Genomic DNA, 23,740 nt, shown 5'->3' on the forward strand with positions numbered 1-23,740 from the left:
TTCTTTTCTCTCTCTCTCTCTTTTTTTTTTTTACAGCTTTTCTTTTTTTCTGATTCCATTGAATCCAGAAGTAGCCAAATGTAATTCACAAAGGCATATGCAAATATAACCTATACGTTAGTGGGATTTGATCTAGGAATCAGAGGGCTTACTTTAACTCAGATCCTGATAAGCTGGATGACCTTGAGCAAATCATTAATTTCTCTTCTCATTCTCATTTTTATTATCCATAAAAAGGAAGGGGGATAAGAGTGGATAAAAGTTGGATTACCTATTTTCAAAGGTCTCTTTTTTAGTGTAATCACGTTCTGATTTCTTTCCTCCCCCACAATTTTTCCTTAGTTTGCATGCCTACACAGTTTAGATGTACTCATAGAAGGGCCCAAGTCATTATATGGAAGGCTTCTGCATAAAAATCCCATTTCAAGTATTTGGAATTTTATTAGAGTGAAGAACTGCAGATTGCATCACTAAATAGAATCACCAATAGCTCAATGGTTTCAGTGCCTGCCAGGCTGGGAGTGAATACCTCAGCATCAGGGCTGTAAGCTGGCTTCTCAGTGTCTCCCCTCAGCATTGCTTGGCCTCTGCACCACTCAATAGCTCTCAGCTTGATGGTTTCTTTGTCCCGGCCCTGGCAAGGACAAATTATGATTCACTTTTCTTTGCTGCCTGCTGCTGCTTCTACTCAGAAAGGAAGGCAAAGAGACTGTATTTTTGGCTTCTTGTATGCCACTGATGAAAAGTACTGCTGGTTCCTCACTGTCCACGGGCCTCAGAGTTGTGCACAAAGTCTCACAGAGCCCTGAGCTGGAATGGACATCTGATCAGTTCAACCAATTCAAATAGGAGACATCAAAACTTGAAGATTGCTGATCTTGCCTACTTATTCAGGCCAGCCCCAGAGCTAATGAAAGGTAGGGTTGGGGATCAAACTGGTTCTCTGGCCACCCAAACCATGTTAATCTGCTCATGATGGAAGCTTCAGGAATCTGAAGCAAGAATGAACTATATGATAAAATACAAAATGTTCCCTAATTTTAACCAGGTTAGAAGCAGAAAAGTGATCTGATCATCCAGTTCCTGTCTCCCCAATTCTTACTCTTCTCTGCCCCCTAAAGATGTCATTTTGGTAAGAACACTCAACAACAAGCCATCTTTAAAAAGGATTTTGTAGGTAATCAGTTTTTAAGTGGCAGCAACTAAATACTACTACTACTACTACTACTACTACTACTACTACTACGAGAAGAAGAAGAAGAAGAAGAAGAAGAAGAAGAAGAAGAAGAAGAAGAAGAAAGAAGAAGAAGAAAAAGAAAAAGAATGGAGGGGAGGAGGAAATGGAGGAGGAGGGGGAAGAAGAGGAGGAGAGAAGGAGAAAAGAAGAAGAAGAAGAAGAAGAAGAAGAAGAAGAAGAAGAAGAAGAAGAAGAAGAAGAAGAAAGAAGAAGAAGAATAAAAAGAAGAAGAAGAAGAAGAAGAAGGAAGGAAGGAGAAGAAGAAAGGAGAAGCAGAAGAAAGGAGAAGGAGAAGAAAAGAGAAGGAGAAGAAAAGAAGATGAAAAAAAGAGCCTAACAAAAAAACTCAGTGGGCTGCTGGTTTTATGAGGATCACAAGACAACTGACAAATCACTCAACCCCTAAGCCTCAGCTATTCTAGTTATCAATTATGTATCATAATTTGTGCTTGTAACACCCTTTGAAATATTCAGATAAAAGACTCTAAAGGGACAAAATAATTAAGATGATTAGTTCCAGCAGAAAAAAAAGTTTAAATTGGTCTTCCATGTAGTGTCTTTCATATTGTTATTTTTAGTTCCTATCCTCCCAACTGCAGATACATGAGATGGGTGAAGAGACGTAGACAGGGTGGGACTCAGTGGCAGGGGGCAAAAAACCCCGTCCTTGCTCCACATCTGTCACATGCTTTTCTGCACTGCCTCCTTCAACATTTCTAGCAAGCCCTCAAAGAAGGAAAGGTATGGAAACTGAGCTCAGAGAGGATATATTTCTCAAAATCATACAGCCTAGACTTGTACACAGACCTTTCTAACTCTAAAATCTGGGCTCTTGAGATAGATTGATTTCTTCTTTTTCTTTGTGCATGGATCTTAAAGATCAGTAAGACAAAGGGTGTGCAGTGAGGCAAGAAGGGATAGGTACACAAGATCATCTGGCCCTCTATGCATGTATATTAATTCTCTGTTTTGTGCATTGCTTGCTAATTAGTCATGAGGTGCCTTGAGATAGAGATGAAGCTGACACTGTCCCCATCCTTGGGGTCTTTGAGGGGGAGGCAGGCACTAAACAACCTCAGAATATTCCAAGTACTCAGATGTGTACAGAGTAGTGGTGGCTCTGAAATATTTATGGGGATGGTCAGTTGGCTTTAAACATACCCACCTCTAAACACTCTCACCTCTTTCTGTATACTGTATTATGTTGCAAAAGGCTACAAAGCTTAAGTCTAACTTTTCTCAGACTCTCTTGCAGCTAATATTCTCCGTGAGACTTGGAAAGGAGAGGAGAGGCCAAAGCCATCTATCAATAAGCTTGGCTTAGAGCGGTGAATGTTGTGCCGCAGTCACAGCAACTGAAATCAATCTACCTGTCACTTCCATTGTGGGATTCATAAGACAGTTGCAGTGCCTACAGCAGTTGGGTTGATGGCCATGTCTACCTGATTCCTATGGTAGACTGTTCTTGAATACAGTAGTTCCAAGGACAGCCCTTGGCTCCTTCTCCTACAGCCCTCCCAACTATTTTGTAAGCACTTAATTCTTATAATCAGTTCCTTCTCATTTATGTGCATCAAGTAGGATCTATTTCCTGCCCTCATGCCTGAAAGATATAGAGAGGTTTAGGGAGAGGAACTTGTTCCTTTGAACACATTCCTTTGAACTTATCTGGAGAAATCACTTGCAATGGCAAGCACCTTGTGTTTCTGTAATTGTGTGTTTATCTTGATTGGCTTAGGGTGGAGAAGCACACCCATTTTGAGAGATTGTAGAAGCTACCCCAAACCATCCCTGTGCTATCTCCCTAGTTTCTGTAAGCTACAGAGAATAAGAAAGGAACTGATAAGGTAATAAAAAGTCTGGTCTATGAGATGTGGGTTGGGAGGGAGGGAGGCTAGTCAGGGAAGACTCTGCAGATGATGCATCTCTGGAGTTGCATCTTGGGAGATAGCGACCCTTTACTGGCAGATATGGGGAAGGGCAGGATATTGCAGGTGGAGGACCACATGGCTCAGGAACTTGAAGTAAAAGAAGACATTGGGAATCTTCAGAACTGCATATTGTTCAGTATGATGAAAATGCAAGCGGTTAGCAGAGGGATGCCTGGAGAGGTCTTCTTTGGTCCAAATCTGCAGAGTCAGGTACACCTCACCATCGAGTTTGCATTGCATCCTGCAGGCAATGGAGAAATTTTGATGGCCTTTCAGCCAGGAAGTGACATAGTTGGCTGGAAGTTGGGGAAGAACATTCTGGCAGCAGCAATGAGGATGGGGAATGAGACTGGGGGCAGGAAGGTACTTGGGAACTCCAGTGAAAGAAGATGTGAGATGAAAGAAGCCTTGTTCCCATGGGCAGAAACTGAGACCATGTTACCAGCAGCTCAGGCTAGTGCCCAGAGCAACTCAGTTGGGAAGCAAAACTGGGGAGCAGTATCTAGAAAGCTACAGGGTCAAGAGAGCTTTTCATTTATTTGTTGTCCAACGTGTGAAACTTCAGCAAGCTTAGAGGTTAAATAGAAGAAAGAAGGAAAGCACTAGAAGTAGAAGAGAGGCAAGTTTATTTGTATATTTTTTATGAAGTTTACTTTTTTATTTTTTTAAAGTATGCTCTATGCCCTATGTGAAGCTTAAACTCACGACCATCACATCAAGAGTCACATGCTCAGGATGTCTTGGTGGCTCAGTGGTTGAACATCTGCCTTTGGCTCAGGGGCTGATCCTGGGTCCAGGGTGGAGTCCCCTATCAGGCTTCCTGCAGTGAGCCTGCTTCTCTTTCTGCCTATGTCTCTGCCTTTCTCTGTGTCTCTCATGAATAAATAAATACATCTTAAAAAAAAAAAGTCACATGATTTACTGACTAAGTCAGCCAGGTGCCTCTTTTATGAGGTTTAAATAAATGTCCATATTATACTGAAATAGACCCTAGATTTTTCTAATTATAAAAAAAATCAAAATCACAACATAGTAGAAGATAATACAGGGAGTAATGTTTATAACCCTTTGATCGAGAAGTATGGTAGATGGAATAAAAGCCCACAATAAAAGTTGTCCATGTCCTACTTTTTGGAGCCTGTTAACATGTTACCTTGCTAACCAGAGGATTTTGCAGATTAATTAAAGTAAGGATATTTAATTAATTGAGATGCATAGAGTATTCTGGGTTATCTGGTGGGTGCAATGTAATCTCAAGGGTCTTAATCAGAGGGAAACAGGAAGGTCAGCATCTGAGATAGAGATGGGAGATATGATGAAAGAAATGGGTGAGGAAGAGAGAGATTTGAAAAGGCTACACCACTAGATTTAAAGACGAAGGAGCTTAGGGTGATGAGCCAAAGAATGCAGGCAGCCTCTAGAAGCTGGGAAAGGAGAGGAAATGAATTCTCCCTTAGAACCTATGGAAGGAATGCAGCCCGGTCAACACCTTGAGTGTAAGACTGAGCTTTAGAACCCCATGCTAATAATAATTGTGTGTTGCCTTAAACCACAATTTGTGGTGATTTGTTAAAACAGCATAGAAAGCTAATACAAGAAGATATGAGGCAGAAACCAGGAAACAGGGGGAAAAGGATACTCTTGATTATATCAAGTACTTAACTTTTTGTATTAGTCTTGGATCATAGACCTGTGAAAGGCAATCAAAACTACAGAAAGGTTATACAAAAGACAATGAATGTGCAGACAACACAGAGTTAACAACAACGCTATCTAAAGCTCACTCAAATCCGTGTAAAAAGACTAATCCAACAGAAAGTGAGCAAAGAAAAATAAATCGGTAGTGTCAGAAGAAACCCAAAAAATGTAGGTAAATACGTGTTGCCAAGAAATGCAAATTAAAACATTGAAATAACCTTTCTTCATTTAGACAAGTAGCAGTGATTTATTAGATACTTAGCCCTGGCCTGGGTGTAGAGAACAGGCATTGCCGTGAATTCTAGGTGAGGTTGTAATTTGGTAAAAGCTCTCTGGAAAGCAATTTGGCAGCTATTACTTAAATGGTAACTGTGTATGCTCTTTGATGTAGTGATTCCATTTCTAGGATTTCATTCTTTGGAAATGCTGACTCAAGCGAACAAAGATATGCAGATAAGAATGTTGATGGTAGCAATGTTTGTATAGAAAAAAGTGGAAATAACCTACAATGAGTACAATTAGGAGATAGTTGGAAAGATATTTGCTGTATTCAAATAATGGATTATTATGTTGCCTCTAAAAGGTTGAGGTAGCTAAGAGCAAATATTTGTATTTGGCCACTGACAAGTGACCAAGCTAGTTGCAGAATAAATAAGTACATTTTGATTCTATTATAAAAATATACACATATACTCATATGTGTCTTATGTGCATTTATATGTTTGTTAATGACATGCATATATACTTTGTATCAGTGTATGCATAGGAAAAAATCTATGAGAATTTACAAGCAAACTTTAACAGAGAGAAGGGATGTGATTACAGGAGACTTTTAGCTACTGCTTTATTTCTTTCTCTATCATTTGAATTTTTTCTTACATGTGCTTTTCTACCCAGGAATAAAAAACGTAGGAAACTGTGAAAATGTATTTATGGTAGATGTTTAATGACTCTTAAGTGACTCATAATTGGGCATAGTGGAACACATTTTTCTCTTGGTAACAAATGACCAATCTGGTTACATGTAGAAAAAAGAATCTAGCGAATTATTATTTTTGCAGAGTAGACAACAAATAACTACTTGCTGGGTGAGTAAATGAGTAAGTAGAAATAAATTGATATGTTTTGGTAGCTAAGAAAAGAAGGGCTCTGTAACTCTCTCATAGGAACTAACAATCATTTCTTCGATGCTCCCTGAGGAAAGAAATGTTCCAATATCAATGGCCATTTCTTTCTTCCTTCTTGCAATTCCTGAAGCTATCCTCAGAGTTCTGATATCAATTTGGAATTTCTATATAATGCAAGCTATAAATATAACCTATCAGGGAACTCAAGCCTAATGTTTCATATTGACTAGGTAAATTATTTCAAGAAATTCCAGAGAAAATCATCTTTGGAATCCAATATTCAGAATTATGTGAACCAAGTAACAGCAACTCCATTAAGTGAGGTTTTGAAAGGCATTTAAAGAGATCTCATTTTATTTTATTTATTTTTTTAAAGATTATTTATTTATTTACTCATGAGAGACACAGGGAAAGAGAAGCAAAGAGACAGGCAGAGGGAGAAGCAGGCTCCATGAAGGAAGCCCGTTGTGGGACTCCATCCTGGGACTCTGGGATCATACCCTTAGCCAAAGGCAGATGCTCAACCCCTGAGCCACCCAGGCGTCCCAAGAGATCTCATTTTAAATATGATTTTACTTAATTGCATAGAACTACTTAAAAAAATGATATCAATCTCAACAGTTAAAAAGCTGTTTTGACCATTAGCTCCATCGTGAAGGTAAGTGAAGGTTGAACATTCATATAACCAATTTCAAATGGGCAAATGGAATCCAGTGATCTAAGTTTGCTTTATATCTGAGGAGGGCTTAACAAGATTAGACCTTACAGTTGAAGTTTTAGAATCATCTATTCACATGGCTCCCAGAGTGCCCCCCACCCTGATCCCTGCCAACAGTTTTTGGCCACAGTTGGACAAGGCATAGAGAGGCCTGATTCATTCAGCACCTCTGTCCAGGGAAATTGGAAATGGGTTCAGTGAGGCCAGTTTTTCTGTAGATGTGAGTAGAACTGTAACACCTAAAGTCAAGGACCGTGGTTGATATTTGTCTATTTGGGAAGTAGAGAAAGCCTACTGGGAAGGATAAGGGGAGGAGAAAAAGGAGAAGGGGAAGGGGAAGGAGGAGGAAGAAGAAGAGGAGGAGGAAGAGGTGAGCTGTGGTGGGGACAAAGGGAAGAACCAGATATGTAGGAGGAAGCAGTGACAAGAGACAGTAAGCAAGAGAGCGCTTCCTGGGTTCCTGAAGGATTCACCATTTCAGTTTTTCCCTAGTGCTAGATTTTATTCATATAACCATTTCCTCCTCTCTCATCAAGCTACTTTGGTATGATTCCTGCAACCTGCAAGGAAAGAATACTAATTAGAACTAGAGAGAAAACAGGGTGTCTTTTGTCCAGTATTATTTCAGATAAGTATGAAAATCAAACTCCCTAGATTGCCAGAGCTCGCCTGTACCTGCTGAGCTCTGTGTCTCATTTCTGGACCCTTCAGCTGAGTAACTGTGGAGTCCCCCTTTCAGCTTCAGATCACTTTGGTTGTTCCCCTTTAACATTTGGGTTTCTGCTGGAAGCAGGAGACGGCAGACTGTCTTGCGGTGTCCCATTGTTACAGAAGCTCTACCTTCTTCCAGCACTCCTGACCATAATTGGAGCGGGAAGGGACCTCAGAAATTATCTGGTGTAACCCCCTCATTTAATAGATAAGAAAACAGAGGTTCTGAGGGATGAGGAGGCTTATTCAGTACCACATGATAAATCTGTAGCAAAATCAGGACCAGAACCTTCCAACATTAGACTGTTCCCAATGCACTACCCACTGAATTGAGCATCTGTCTTGGGCCACAGCCAAGGGGAAACAACAACAAAAAACAATCCTGTGGGGAAATGGTGATAAATTTCAGGACAAAGGGCAATTTTCATCAGTTCTTGTCTTCTTGGGAGGTGGCTGAGGGTTCTTGCTCTCTCTCCCAGAGCGCTCAGCCATGCTCCCACAGCGAAAATAGCATTCAACTTTTCATGGCCTTCATTTCTAGAGCCAGGATAGTAAATAAGAGGAGAGCTTTGAGCTTAATTGGAACTTCTTTTGTAAAACAGAATGGAAGGGTCACTTAAATGTCAAAACATTTTCTAGTGATCTGGGCAACTTACCTTCCTGAAAGCAATTGCCAAATTTTTCACCGTGACATTTGCATTGTAGAAAGCCTTACAGGGAATTAGAAATCACATCAGGCTAGGTTTTTATCCTCTGCAGCAATGGAAGTAGGGATTTCCCACAGAGGTTTTGGAAATATTTTTTCATTTCTTTCAATCGTGTTTGGCCTTAATCTTGGTTTCCAGGTTATTTCATGAACCATACTTTTTTAGGTAGAAATTGCTGTCACTAAATCACCATGGAGTCCCAATTCCAACAAATTTACTGAGACAAATTTATTAATCTTACAGTAGTCAAATGAATATTCACTCTCAATAAAATTAATAATCTAGCATCAAAGCTGTATTCACAGAGGTGTTTTGGTGGGTGGTAGCATATGCTTTATTCATTTTGTTATTTTAATTGGTGGTCACTGGTATACACTTTTAATTAATCACTCCCTGTCTTGTGTATTGAAAGAGGACAGTGAATTAGTTGAACTCTGTTTTAGAACTTGATTATTCAGGGCTATGCTCTTTTGAGATCTGAAGTTTAGCTTGCTTGGTAAAAAAAAAATTCATAGTTAAAGTGAATTTATAGTGCATCCAAGGTGTCAGGGAAAACAGATAAAATGCTTACATAATTCCTTCATTTCTTTGTCAAAGCAGCCCTATATGGTAGGCATTATTTCCCACTGTTATGCTCCTTTTACAGTCGAGACAAGGGAGACTCAAAGCGGTTGAGAAAGTTAAGATCATGCAGCTTCTGTTTGGATGAGCTGGAATGTGAACCTGAATTTTTCTGACTTTACAGACTATGCTGTTTTCTTTGCCAAGATGCATCCAACAACCATTCAATAACATGTATTTATTCATTAATTAACTTACTCATCAAACGTTCATTGAGGCCCTGTAATACTTGGGTCAGATAGGTTCTGGCAGTACCAAGATGATCCAGACCCTAACCTGGGGGTGGGAGGTGGAGGGGGTTATACTTGGACACAGATGATCACCAAACAATGTGGCCACCTCTGTCACAGGGCTATGACACAAAGCAACCTTTATAATAAGGACCACTTTATTTGCTAATGATAAATTTTACTTATTTCTCCCCTAAAGTGATATTGTTGGCATTCTTTGAGTTGCTTTGTATAATTCAAAATAGTCAAACTAACTTTCTTTAATAGCCATTCCCCAAGTAGTCTGATGTTAGTTAGGCTTTACCTTATTTACCTTGTTGATTTCTGAGCTAGGGATATTGTAAAGGATACAGCAAGCCAGACTGACATATCATCCCAGGGATGACTTAGGTTAAGAAGATGAGTCAAGAGACCTTTTCTGTCTTTCAGGAAGCTAGGCAATCAACACCCTTGCTGCATCAGTACTTTACCATGTGTGTTATTCTTGCAAACATTTTCCTTTGAAATCCCTTAAGATATAACTGAGAATCAATAATTTCTTGAGTTTTGTGTTTCTCTTCCCCCAGAACATTTATTGAGCTCCAACTAATTTGTAGCTACTGCTAGAAACATTGGTATATGCAAAGGAGGAACATTTATTTGAAGGAAGCCCGTTTTCACTCATTATAACAAGTGATTTCACCATCTATAAATTGAAGATAAGAGCTGCTGGATATATTCACCAGGGTATCACATGGGATCAAATGAAATGATGATATGCAAAATTATTTTGAGAAGTCTATCAGATAAATATTATAGCTCTTATAAACTTATATGCTCCAAAGGACATAGTTTGTAACTTGAAAAGTATGAGTGTGTAGTTTGGGCAGACTAAAAGCTTTCATTTTTGGCAAATTCTAATTGATTAGATCCTTCCTGGTGTGAATGACTTCCTCAAATGCACTTGTTTTACTAGTCCAGGTATTGAGCTTTCTCAGAGCAGTTTTTTAAAGTACATCTATTTGAATGGACTTTTGTTTTACATAATGCTTCTGATTCAGTGCAACTAGAAACCAGTCTGAATATTGTTTACTTGGTTTTCCTAGAACTCTAGTGCATATCAGATGACAACAAAAACAAGTGCAAGCTTTCAGCACCACTAAATTAAAAGTCTAAAAGCTTTATAAAGCCAGGAATTTAACTTTTCACCAAGATGGATCATTGGCTGTGTGAATAACTCTGATCAACGGGGTTGTCACAGTCCCAGACATGTCATACTGTATTTTAATGCTGCTACAATTTGTTAAAGAAAGTGCATCAGAATCAAATAATTAAATCTGAACCCTGGCTGCTGTGAAAGTCTCGAACAATGAAATAAAAGGAGACAGGCTTGTGTTGTCAGCACCTACAAATACAGCACAAATGTGCTGAAGGAGTGGGTAATGAATGATCTTGGAGGTTGTAGGGCTGAGCAAATGGTTCAAGTTGGGGCTGCATCCTCGGATGGCGCTGGCTGATATTTGTGGAAGTTACTGCCGGAGCTATGGATCACCTCTGGGAGCACGTCAATACCTCTTTCTAATTCAAGTTTACTATTTTCAAAGGCTATAAAGGAGAGTCCATTTTGTGTGGGCTGCCTGGAAAAATAAAAAACAGCCAGTGGGCAATTGGTATTATAAAATTATTGCATAGAATGCATTTAAGAATGACAAGAGAAACAGGGGGCAGGGGAAACCTTTTCTTCTATTTCCAGATAAATGGTAGAATCTGGCAAAAAAGTTTTCTCTCTCATGAAGTGAGAATACTTTGATAAAACAGTTCTAAGGGAGGCTTAGGATGCTACAGAGGAGGTCTGTAAGCCACAGCCGCCACCCATGAGAACACAATGGGGGCAAGCATTGATGGAAGGAAGGGAGAGGACTCCTGGGAACTTAAGTTTGAGGATCAGCTCTACCACTCATCCTGCAATGGTTAACTTTGCTTCTAAACATTTTCATTTGAGATTTTCATTTTGCTCTCATATTATTTGTAAAGTGCAAAGACCTTTTGTCCCCTTAATATTCTTAGATTTATATAGCCTTGTGGGTTTTTTTAAGGATAAACTTATTTATTTAACTTTATTTTATTTCTCTTTTTTCTTCTTAATTTTTAAATTAAAATTCAATTAATTAGCATATAACATATTATTAGTTTCGGAGGTAGAGTTCAGTGATTCATCAGTTGCATATTAACACTCAGTACTCAGCACATCATGTGCCCTCTTTAGTGTCCATCACCCATCCCTCCACCTCCCCTCCAGCAACCCTCAGTTTGTTTCCTATAGTTAAGAGTCTCCTATGGTTTGTTACCTCTCTGATTACATCTTGTTTTATTTTTCCCTTCCTTCCCCTATGATCCTCTGTTTTGTTTCTTAAATTCACATGAGTGAGATTGTCTTTCTCTGATTGACTTGCTTCGCTCAGTATAATAGCCTCTAGTTCCATCCACACTGTTGCAAATGGCAAGATTTCTTTTTCTTTTCTTTCTTTCTTTCTTTCTTTCTTTCTTTCTTTCTTTCTTTCTTTCTTTCTTTCTTTTTTTCTTTATTTGATGGCTGAGTTGCACTTCTAGGAATTTACCCAAAGATCCAAATGTAGTGATCTGAAGGGGGCACCTGCACCACAATTTCTATAGCAACAATGTCCACAATAGCCAAACTATGGAAAGACTCAGATGTCCATCGACAGATAAATGGATAAAGAAGAAGTGGCATATATATATATACACACACACAATGGAAAAATACTCAGCCATCCAAAAAATTGAAGTCTGACCTTGTGTTTGCTTTTGTGGATTAAGGATACTATTTTACCTATCTGAAGGTTTCAAATTACAGTTTTTTCAAGTTTCTGTTTACTGTAATATTTTTGTTTTCCCGGAGTTTTTAACTTTTTAGATGTTTTAACTTCTCTCTTGAAAGTTAGAAACTTCTCAAATGACTTATGATCTTTGGATACCACTCATTTTTTAGAGTGAGGCAAGAAACCTCACAGATAACCATGTATGTGTGAAAGGCTTACCAAATGGGTGGTTTTGTTTTTTTTTTTACTGAGGGATCCCCCTTCCTCCCCCCCGTAGTACATGTATCTTTTCTCTTGGTTTGGTCAGTTTCCTATCTAAGAAGTGTAAGCCTATCTACCAGTAATCTGGAGGAAGCAAGCAAGGATCTCACCATTTACTTAATATCCCTATTCTCAATCCAACACACTCACCCTCACTTCTGCCTATGTGTTCAGCTCAGAATCCCTCTGATTCACTCTTTTTTTAGAGTGAAGCTGTTTTCTGTTGGAGTAGGAGAGACTTCTGGGGTTCTAAATAAATTCTGTGCAGATTTTCCATTGATCCTCCAGTTTTTATAGCCCATTTGTATTTCAGCTTTTATATAATAAGGTTCTTCCAATTCTCAAGCTTTTCTATGGATCAGTCTGACTTCCCCATGCTGCTGGTAGCAAGGTCACTTTTCTTAGCTTTATATCAGCAGTGACTTCTTATTCACCAGCTTCCTAGTTTCCAAAGTTGTTTTGCTGTTGTCCCCTTTCTTATTCTTTTTATATCCTTAAAAAAATATCTCTTAACTGTCAACTTGTGTGGTTTTGGGAAGAAACTGATTAACACCATGTGTAAGTGGTCTAGAAGTTTTATTTTTAGTGTTGCTTCTTAAAATCTGGTTATAAAAGTAATGTGTGTTACTGAAGACAATTTGTTAATTATGAAGTATAGTAAAAAGAATCCAGAACTCTCCTTTCTGTGCATAATTAATATTTTGGTTATTTCCTTGAAGTCATTTTTTTTTCTAGAATTAGTTTTTACACAGGTGGAACCATTTTATAGTTACAATTTTGTATCATATATCTTTTACTTTTTATTCAAAGTCATAAAGATTTCCCATGTCATAAAACAATCTGTAAACATTTTTATAAGCTCTGTTCCATTGATTTCAATATACCACAGTTTATTTAGCCACCTGTCTGTACTGAGCATTTGGGATGCTTCCTTTTTATTATCTTAAAACATGGGGTGGGGGGGGGGATGAACATCTGTATATAATGCCTTCTTTGTATTTTGAAATATTCTCAAAGACTAAATTTTAGGAAGTAAAATCATTGTGTCAAAAAGTATGAACACTATTAAGGCCATTAACATATTAAAGCAAGCATTATATGTTTTTAGTGTTTGGTAGATATGAAGCCAGTAGAGGGGTTGCTTGGCTATCCACAGTGACCTGGGATTCTCTGGTCTCCCACCTCCCATGACAAAGCCAAGAGACATTCTTAGCCATGTCTTAATCCCCATTCTCACCACCAGGTCCACCTTGGACATTTTCAGGGCTTTGGGTCAGAGAATGAATAGATACTCTTAGCCCATAGTTCTGCCACCTTCACTTCCCACTTGGCTCTGGCCTGGAGTGGAGTGCATGTCCCAGTCTCTTCATCCAATCGAATTCACACGTGAAATAGCTTCATCTTGGGCATCTCTTAAGGCTGGGAGTGTCCCTAATGGCAGTGCAATTCATCTTTGGGAGGGAAGACATAGGGGCTCCTTGGGCAGGGAATTTTGAGATTGCAGGTTCCCAGAATGTGATCTTGAGTGGGAAGGGGGGGGGGGCAAGAGCTCTAGGTAGGCACTTCTTCTTGAGCCATGGACTCTTTGTAGAGAAGGGTACCGCCATAGCAAGGCCAGAGTAAGGTCCTCCAAAGTACTGGACCCACGGCAAGGGTCCTAGTAGCCAAGGTTTAAGGACAGTGTTACTTACAGCCAATGCCTCACCTGTCCTCCAGAAACAGATCCATGGTCCAATTAGTGGAGGTTGAAGGTGGTGTGGGGAATAACAGGGAGTAGGGACAGTAAGTAGGGATATAGGGGAAGAAAAGGGATAAAGAGTAGTATCTTGCCTATTATGTCCAGAGAAGCAAAGATAGATTGATAATCTAACTACCACTATATATAGTTCTCCTGTATATGAGTGAAAAATAGGTTTCACCAAGTATGATATTATAGTAAGTTGAATAATGATGACCTAAAGAGGATAAGTACCAATCCTTGGAAATTATATTTGGTGTTAATTGGAAAAAAGGGTACTTGCAGAATGTATTTAGGTTAAGGATTTTGAGATAAGGCAATTACTCTGGATTATCTGGATGGTCCCTCAATGTCATCACAAATATCTTTATAACAGAGAGGCTAAGAAAAGTAATACAGACAAACAGAGGAGAAGGCTACGTGGAGACAGAGATGTGGCTACAAGTCAAGGAATACCCACATCTGCCAGAAGCTGAAAGAGCCCAGGAAAAGACTCCTCACTAGAGCCTCTAGAGAGAGCATGGCCCTGCTGACACCTTGACTTTGAACTTCTGTCATCAGAGCTGTGAGAAAATAAATTGCTGTTGTTTTAAGCCATACGGTTTCTGATATTCTCTTAAAGCAGCCACAGAAAGCTAATGCAGGTGCTAGTAAATGAAAATTCTCAATGTCACCTTCCTCTTAATCCCTAATACATGGGTTTTAAGGAACAGAAAATGAAATCCTTAGATCATGTTTTGGCCAAAGATTTTTGCTAAGTACTTTCGCAGACTATGATAGCTGTCATTCAGGACAACAACATGCCATAATGCTGAGATTGTTGCATATTACCAGAAGTTGGTCTCTCATTTCTACCCTCCTGAGCAACACAATATATGAAAAAGACTAGAATCTTGAAATTAGATCTTGGCTCAACATTTAGCTCTACCATTTACTGCTAGTGCTGTGATCTTGGGATATTACCTAACATCTTATCTTGCAACATGGAGATAAATGTGTGCTGGTACTATGTTCAGACATTTCAGGGTCCCTGGGTGGCACAGTCAGTTAAGCAGCATCTAACTCTTGGTTTGGCTCAAGACATGATCTCAGGGTCAGGAGATTGAGCCCCACACTGGGCTTGGTGCTCAGCCCAGAGTCTGCTGGATATTATCTCCCTCTCCCTCTCTGTTTCTCCCTCTGCTCATGCTTTCTCTCTCTGAAAGAAAGAAATAAAAGAGGAAGGAAAGAAAATCTCTTTCTCTCTCTCTAAAAAAAAGAGACACACTTCAAAGGATCCTTCATCAACATCTCTCTTGGTCAAGTCTAAGCTCATTTATGTATTTCTTTAATGCAGTCTAGTGTCTCGTTAACATGGCACCCAAAGATTGTAGTGTGAAAAATGTAAGTTTTTCCAGTTTTGTATAATTTGACTCATATTGAAGTGTGGATAGTTTAATATAGTAATTTTTAAGCCAAAGAACAAATTTCTAATGGTAGAAATGTATACATTATGGCTGATGATTGAACGTGATTTTTTTAGTCAGAATACATTTTATGAAAAAAAAAAAGAATACATTTTATGTGTAAATTTTAGGAATAATCTATTGATAAATCAGCCCTTTTTTATCAGTATTTTTTTCTGTCTCATTAGGCACAGAAAACATAGGGGAGAGGGCAGGAGGAGCGCAGTCATAAAAATAATGAAAGAATAGGATTCATCATCTTATGTTATTATTGCAGTCTAGAAGGGTTTACTGTTAGAACAAGGCTTATTTCCCCTTCTGTGGGAGAGAAATCAATTGCAAACCGCAAGGGATAAACAATCCCTGTTATAGATCTTAAAGAGTGGAGTTGTGAACATTAAAATTTCCATGAACAGCCGCAGACCATCTCTAACTTATCAAGCTGGATTGAAGCCAAAATTCACAGCTGCTCTTTCTTTTCAACTTTGCAGAAGCAGCTTGTCTGAGGAATTAGTCTTGCACTGTATTTCTTATGGGAGATGTGCTCCTTTTGACTTAATCTGAAATTAAAATATTTGTCACTCAATATTTTCAAATGCCCACTGGTATTTATTTCTTTTATTGAAGTATAGTTGACATACAATGTTACCTTTGTTTCATTAATTGCTCACATTTAAATTTAATCTTTTAAAAGTATTTTATCCATCCTTTCGGAGGATTTATGGGTGGTGGGGTTGGATTACAGAATGATTGTGGTGATAGCAGCTGTTAACTGCTTTAGGAGTATCGTGAGTGATTATGAGATGGATTCTTTGATGTGTGGACCAGATGTGTTGTCGCTGGGAGGAATAACAGCCAATTTCCTTTCTTTCTTGTTCTGTGGCAAGAGGAGGATGATTAAACAGGTAGATTCCAAAATGGAAGGGATTGAGAGGCTGGAAGCTGGTGGTCAGGTGGCTGGAGATTTCAAGATGGAATATGTGATTAAAACATAAGGACATTTTGGCTGGTATAGTAAGGCAGGAGCAGGATCACTGTGTTCTGGAAAATGTTTAACATCGGTCTCTATGAAAAAAAAAAAAAAAGATCCCGATTTGTAGTGTTTGCTGATGTTTGTGAAATAAATATTCCCAACATGGCTGATTTTAAAATACCATGTGATGTCAAATTTTGGCTCATGAAATTTCTGAAAATCTGACATTTAGTGCCGATATGACCCTACACAGGAATTGTTGCAATTGGTAACGTTCTGAGCATATGATGGGTTCAAGGCCATTGTGATTTTTATAGATCATGTGAATGGCTCTGAGAATTGGCCAGGATGGCATCATGTTATGTCTCTCTGTGGCCAGTGATAGTATATATTGTGTCCTGCCCTTATAGAATGGGATACAAAGGACATAAAGAGGCATTCGTATGAACTCTACTGTCATTAAGCATTTGTTCAATGGAACATCAGACTGTGTTTATCAGCTGCTGTGAGGCTGTAGACCTGTACTGGTTTCTGCATCTAAGTATACTTGTGTAGGGATTTCTTTTGCTTACCATGCTACTATTGTTTCTGAGAAAGAATATTTATATGGCAATATGTCAACAAATGGTAAAGTGTGACTGCTGATAGACACTGAAATTCAGAGGGTTTCTCAGTTGTCCCAAGTGGCAGAGGAAGGTCCTCACACATCTCTAAGGAGCTCTAGACTCCTTTGGGTAATTCCTAGAAACTGCTATCATTGGCTGTATGTGTTCCTATACAGTGTAAAATGTAACTGGCTGTGGCTGACACCCATTTTTGGAGAAACAGGGAAAAAGTCACTTACAGGTAGTGTCCTCCTAGATACAGTGTCATACACTTCCTTGCTGGGTGTTGACAAATGAAGAACCTCATCAGAAACTACAGGTGTTTGCACTCATCCTCTAGACTGGACTTGGCAAACCATGGCCTGCAGATCAAATCCAATCCCTAGCCCTACTTTTGTAGAGTTTTACTGTAATGGGGGCTATGCTCACTCATTTGCTTGTTATGTACAGTAGATTTGTACTAATATTTGTTGCAGAGACTGCACAGCCCGCAAAGCCAACAACCTTTACTATCTGGCCTTTCATAGAGCTATTTCAGGATGATCATGTGATCATGTTCCTCTTATCCATTGCCCCACATCTGCACTTTCCTGATTGCTCTACTGCCATGTTGGCAGCCCCATGGTAGGATAGAGGTGTTAGTTAATGCTTCCATGGGAATCATATTGCAAGGTATAAATGTATCAAATCAACACATTGTATACCTTAAACTTACACACTGCTATATATCAGTTACATTTCAATACAAAAAAGTAATAGGGACTAACTGAGATATGATAGATAGCACATCGCGGCTGTTTCTTTCTTGGGTTTTATTTCACGGTGTAGTATCTTCCATGATTCCAACAAGAGCAGAAGCATTAAAAAAATAAAGAATGATGGTCAGCGTTAAGAATGGAATCTTGCCTATATTTAGATTCTCTCTCTTGAAAAATATGAGAACTGGGCTAAAGGAAGAAAAAAAGACATTTTCAAAGAACTTCGTTAGTTTCAGTTTTAGAAGAAATAACTGGTTTTTCTTCCCTTTGAAAATTTTTTCCTTTTCCCAGAAATTGGAGAATAAATCATGCAGCTCTGACAAAAAAGAACAGATCCCTCCCCTGCCCCCGCTTTTTGAGAAGATCTTTATTAGTAATAGTCACCAGATACATTCTTGACAAGAGATATGGACATCGGCTATTTACTCCCACAATGTCTAAGGGCAAAAAAAGAAAAAAGAAATCTTCCCACAAGCTCAGCTAAAGTGCAAAAGTATCATACTTCGGGCATATGGCACCTTCCAATTATTTGGATCAAAGTTGGACAATTGACTAAGGGGACTGCATTAGTTTCCTAGGGCTGCTATAAAGAAATACCACAAACTGAGTGGCTTCCAATAACAGAAATATATTCTGTCACAGTTCTGGAGTCTGGAGGTCCAAAAATAAGGTGTCAGCAGGGAGCCTGTAAGGGAGAATCCTTCCTAATCTCATCCAGCTTCTGGTAGCCCCAGCATCCTTTCCTTTATGGAAGTGTTACCCCAAACTCTGGCTCAGTCTCTCTGGGCTGTCTGCCCCAGAGAGACTGGGTCCAAATTTTCCTCTTCTTCTGAGGACACCAGCCATCATGGAGGAAGGACCCACCTCAGTGACAGCATCTTAATTCGATCACATCAGCAGGGACCATATCTCCAAATGAGGTCACATTCACAAGTACTAGGAGGGTAAGGGTGTCAATATACCTTAGTAGGGGACACAACTCAAGGCCTAACAGTAACCAAATATTTGTGAACCATGACCAGACACAAAAGAATGAGTGGAGCCAATCGCAATCTCTATCTTGGGAATCTGAAATCGAGGTAAAATAGAGCTTTCTTTTTTGAGAGGATGTCATGGAGGAGGACTGTGACTGGCCAAAGCCATGAACAAACTGAAATTATAAAGGAGCAGAAAAGATCCAAATAGGTGGCAGGCGTAAAAGAGAACTGATGTGCATGGTGGACCAGGGATGAAGAGAGCCAGAGGAAGGAGAAGGAATAGTTTGCACCCCAGCTTGAATTTTTCAAATGAGGAACCTTATAGTCAAGTCCTCTTTTCCTCCAGATGAGATCAGCGGTGGCTTTTTGTTATTTAAAAGTAAAAGAACAAAGCCCTAACATCTGCTGTGGGTCCACAAGATTCAGGCCCTGAGGCTCAGGCTGGGAGGAGGGAAGCGGCCGAGGGAGAAGGAGCAAGAGCTGCCCACCCCTGCCCAAAATGAATTTCCTATTTTGTTTGTGCCTTGTTGCTAATTTTGTTTTCTGCCATGGATTCTCATAGGCAGCATTTGTTGGTAAAATCCCACCGACCTTCAAATCCAGCTAGAACAAAGGATGAGGAAAAGCTCTTATTGATATTACATCCCTTTATTAAGTCATGTATCTCTCATTCTCCTGGGCTCAGCTAGACAAATAGAAAGATACACACACACACACACACACACACACACACACACACACTTCCTCTCCCCCCTCCCCTTTTTTTTTCTTCTCAGATTGACTCTCCAGTCTTAACTAAAAATTCTCCCAGCTGTTTGGGGTAGGGAACCCAGCTGCAGGTCAGGGCATACTCTTCCTCACAAATGGAGACTGCTATCACTCCCTCCTAAAGAATTTGCATGTTATTTTCGATACTCTCAAGTGCAATATTCCTGTGCTCTCATGACGATGGCAAAACTTGCGGGCTCAGCTTTCCTTCCTGATCAATAGAAACAATCATGTTTTTTTTTTTTTTTTCAGCTTTCCAAGAACATGATTTTGTTCAAATTCCAGAAAATCTAAGGAAATTTTCTAGAAACAATTTTAGTTTTCTGTAATGTGTTTGCTTTGGGCACTTTCAAACCAAGATGGGAACCCCCCGCCCCCCCATTTTTTAATTCTTAAAACTTTTAGTATGGAACTTTCATCTTTGTTCTCCAAAGATAAGGTCTTTACTCATTCATGTTTATGACTTTCATTTTTAGGTGCAGAACCAAGCTGAATGCTACTTTTGACTTTGCCAAGTAATTTCTATCCAAATGTCTTTATCTCTCAATCTTTAACAGAGCTGTTTGAGGTGTAAGGGTGTTCCATTTTATTGAGAAGCCTTTTACCAATTGCCAGAGTTTCTTTTATGTGAACCTTGGCATACTTTACTAGCTTGGTTGTAAAATATTTACAATCATGTTATCTGTCAGAATCTGAGAATGATGTATGAACATTGTCAAGTAGAAGTTACATCTTGCAGAAAAAAAAACTATATGATATGGTTGCCTGGCACATTTAAATCAGCAGTGCTTTGTTTTAACTCCAGGATAACAGTTTCTGTGTTTGATAATACTAAATTATATTTTTAAAATTCTATATAACACACTTTGAAAAGTTCTCTCATATTCCTGAAAATTTTACTTTAATTAGACATTATTATATAAGTAAAAAAAACCCCATCAAAACAGTACAATCAGGAAGCACCTGAATAAAACCAATAGAAAAATAACTGCAGCAGTGATTCTCTTCCTTTTAGGATATTTTGTTTTTTATAAATATAGATTTTCATGTATTTCATTTTCATCATTTATTTTCACCTTGTTGTATTAAAGGTAAACATATGGAAAAAGAAAGCTCATGCTTTTCTTTCACTAAATTCCATTTAAAAGGGAAAAATGGAGAGGAGAGTATGCTCTCTCTAAAGAAAGCTGGTTTCTTTATTTTTTGTATGTGTGCAAGATTTGATATGATATTAAGAGGAAGGGAGTAATTGCTACATGATTGAATTTGCTCTCTCAGATGCCACTGTCAATTCACTTTGTTTTATATTTTTATGAGTTACTAGAAAATATATCCAGTGCTTGCTTTTGAAAGACTCGGCTGGGATAATAAATCAAGTGCTCTTCCAAATATTTCTTTCATTGCAGATCTCACTAACTATGTTGTTGTCCTGGTTATTATTTTCTCTATCTGAAAAGCAGACAAGCTTTTCTGGAGGCAGACTACTTTCTCTGACTACTTTCAAATCTTGGCTCTGCCACTTACGAGCACTGTGACCGAGGGTAAGGAACCTTCTCTCTCTTTAACTCAGTTTCCTCATGTGTAAAATGAGATAATAAAGAGGTAGAAGAATGCTGGGCAAAAGTCAGTGCTATGTAAGTGTTAGCCTACTATTATCTGCTATCATGAAGAGACAACCTGTTCTGCCCACAAATATTTGCTCATGCACACTTACCTGATAAACTCATTTGTTATCTGCTCTCCACAGGGCCACCATGTTGCACAACATAGAATGTAATGTGAATGACACCACTTGGGACACAGTATGGTGTTCTGCAAGAATGATGTGTCCTGTTGTTATGTAATTTGGAGGACTTAATCCATCTACTTCCATTTTATACCTATCAAAGCAGACTATCAAGTATTTTGCAGAACTTCCAAACCATATTAAGACTATGAATTTTTCCTCTCTGCATTCCAGAAAAGGAGAGGAAAAGGGATTTCCCGTTGTAGAAAAAAACAAATTAACCAAATACCGTATCTGTAGAGATGTGACCAAATTGGACTAGGGATGTAGTCAGTCTGAGATTCTGTAATTCATCTGTAACAGGTAGATGATTCTGGAGAGACCTCAGTGTATGTGTTTGCTGCTCAGGTGATGTAAAATTGCTCTTAGGGAATTGATATAACCAGATGTTGTATTTGGTATTTCCAAGGAGGGGGGTGGGCAGGGGATGTTACTTTCAGAAATGTGTCTCTCATAGGCTAAGAGAGGGCTTAAGTTACTCTTTTTTTTTTTTCTTCTGTATTTAGGACTTTGAATATGTGATCCAGAGCCATGAAGTCACTCATTGTCATTAGCATTTCAGAGCTCACCCACAGACATCAATACTCAGGAGACATTAATACTCAATCAGTCTAAGTTCAAAAGAACATTTTGAACTTTAAGGTATGGGAATTTTCAGTTATTTTTTTGTTTCAAAACGATAACCACCTGCTGCCTTGCCAGAGTTGTTTCTTCCAGTAAAAACAATACAGCTCTTAGGAATTCATTTTCTCTACTAAGAAGCAGAACATGAGGAGAAAATGTTCTTTTCTGTTTCTTTAGTTTTTGTTTGTTCTCCAAGTTGATCACCAAACCCTGGGGGTAACAAAATTTAATTCAATCATCATAAATATAGCATGAGGCACATTTAGGAATTTTCTAGTCTGTAATCCAATCACATCATCCTCCTTTTCTGGCCAACAAGAGACTGTTGCCAACAGCACAGAGAAGGCATCTGAAGTTTCCTTTTTATAACTTCACATTGATAACAACCACTTGCAAAAATAGACTGTGTTCAAAAGATGAAGTGCTTCTTCATATCTCCTCAAAGAATTGTGAAATTACTATATGCAAATGTTTATAAAGGCTTTAATTAACACCTTAGGATTTCACATACAGATCTGTAATAAATGGTGGATTGAAACTGGAAAGTATTTTTTGAAACCCTCACCATATACAATACTTTTAATTAAGGATCAATGCCTCATCTTGATGATATTTCTAGAAGCTTCTGTAACCTCATATCCAGAGTCTGCAATTCCTTTCTGTCTACAATCTTCTTATTTCCTACCTTCCCAACTGTCTTATTCTGCATTGGCTTGTCACATTATCATGAATTGACCATGACTTCTCTCCTAGATTCTGCCTAAATGGGACCATGTCATCATCCATTTCTATAACACTTTTGTATATCAAATGCCCTGACTTTCCATCATATTTGCCATCTATTTTTTATGTGTTTATTTATTTACTTTCATTTTAGTTTGCTTTACAACCTGAATTTCCCATGTTCTCTGCTCTTGGTTTGCTGGAGAAACTCACGCTGATTAGGTGCTCTAAAAATTCATGGCACATAACCTTTGATGAGCTCTCAGCAAAGCTTGTGAACCAATTGCTATGATTTGGAGTCATGGTCCTCAGAGATGCGATTCCATATATTTTTTTTGCCCTTCTCTTCACACCTAGAGACCCATCTATAGCCCCTTTCATCTTCACCAAGATGAATAACACCATCCGAAAAAATGTTCCACTCCGATTCTCTCAGCTATTTCCTGCCTTACATTATTTTTGCATTTTCACCTGTCATGTTGTTCTTTTTTTTTTTTTAAGATTTATTTATTTATTTTAGAGAGAGAGAAAGCGCTAGTGTGTGTGTGAGTGGGTAAGCAGAGGGGGAGGGAGAGAATCTCCAGAAGACTCTCCGTTGAGCATAAAGCTGGATGTAGGGCTTGATCCAAGGACCATGAGATCATGACCTGAGCCGAAATCGAGTCTGAAACTTATCTGACTGAGCCACCCAGGCACCCCTTGTCACCTTGTTCTTACTTCTTATAAATTCTCAATTCTTGTAAATGAAAAAGAAAGTCCATTTTCCTTCTCAAAACCAGTGATTTATTCACTCACAATCTAATCCCTTTTGCAGGACTCACTCCATTAATTATCACCTTTATTTTATATCTTCATGCATTGTTTCTATTTTTCTTTCAATTAACACATTTGTATCTTCCCTTTGAGATGCTACTTCCTGTGTGACTTCTTTGCAGTGATAGCCTATGTCCACTAGCTCAATTTTTAAATAACTTGCTGATCCCATAAACATATAATTTGATGTCTAGCATTCTTTTGAGAAAAATACTCTCTTGAAGGGACAATCTTTTGGTTGCAAAGAACTTTCTTACATTTAAAAGAAAAAAATCTACATCTCTCCCCAAAAGAGAATATAAACCCCTTGAAGATGGAGACTTTATCTGTCTGGTTCCATGCTCTGTCTGGTACAGAGTTGGCACTTCAAAGCATCATCATGATCATGGCTTCCCTATAGAGTGATGGTTTATGAAGTTCAGATAATGAGTGGCATTCTGACTAAAATCCAGTCTTCAATGGGACCATCA

Source organism: Vulpes lagopus, chromosome 16 (assembly GCF_018345385.1).
Source record: "Vulpes lagopus strain Blue_001 chromosome 16, ASM1834538v1, whole genome shotgun sequence".
Taxonomy (NCBI): Eukaryota; Metazoa; Chordata; class Mammalia; order Carnivora; family Canidae; genus Vulpes; species Vulpes lagopus.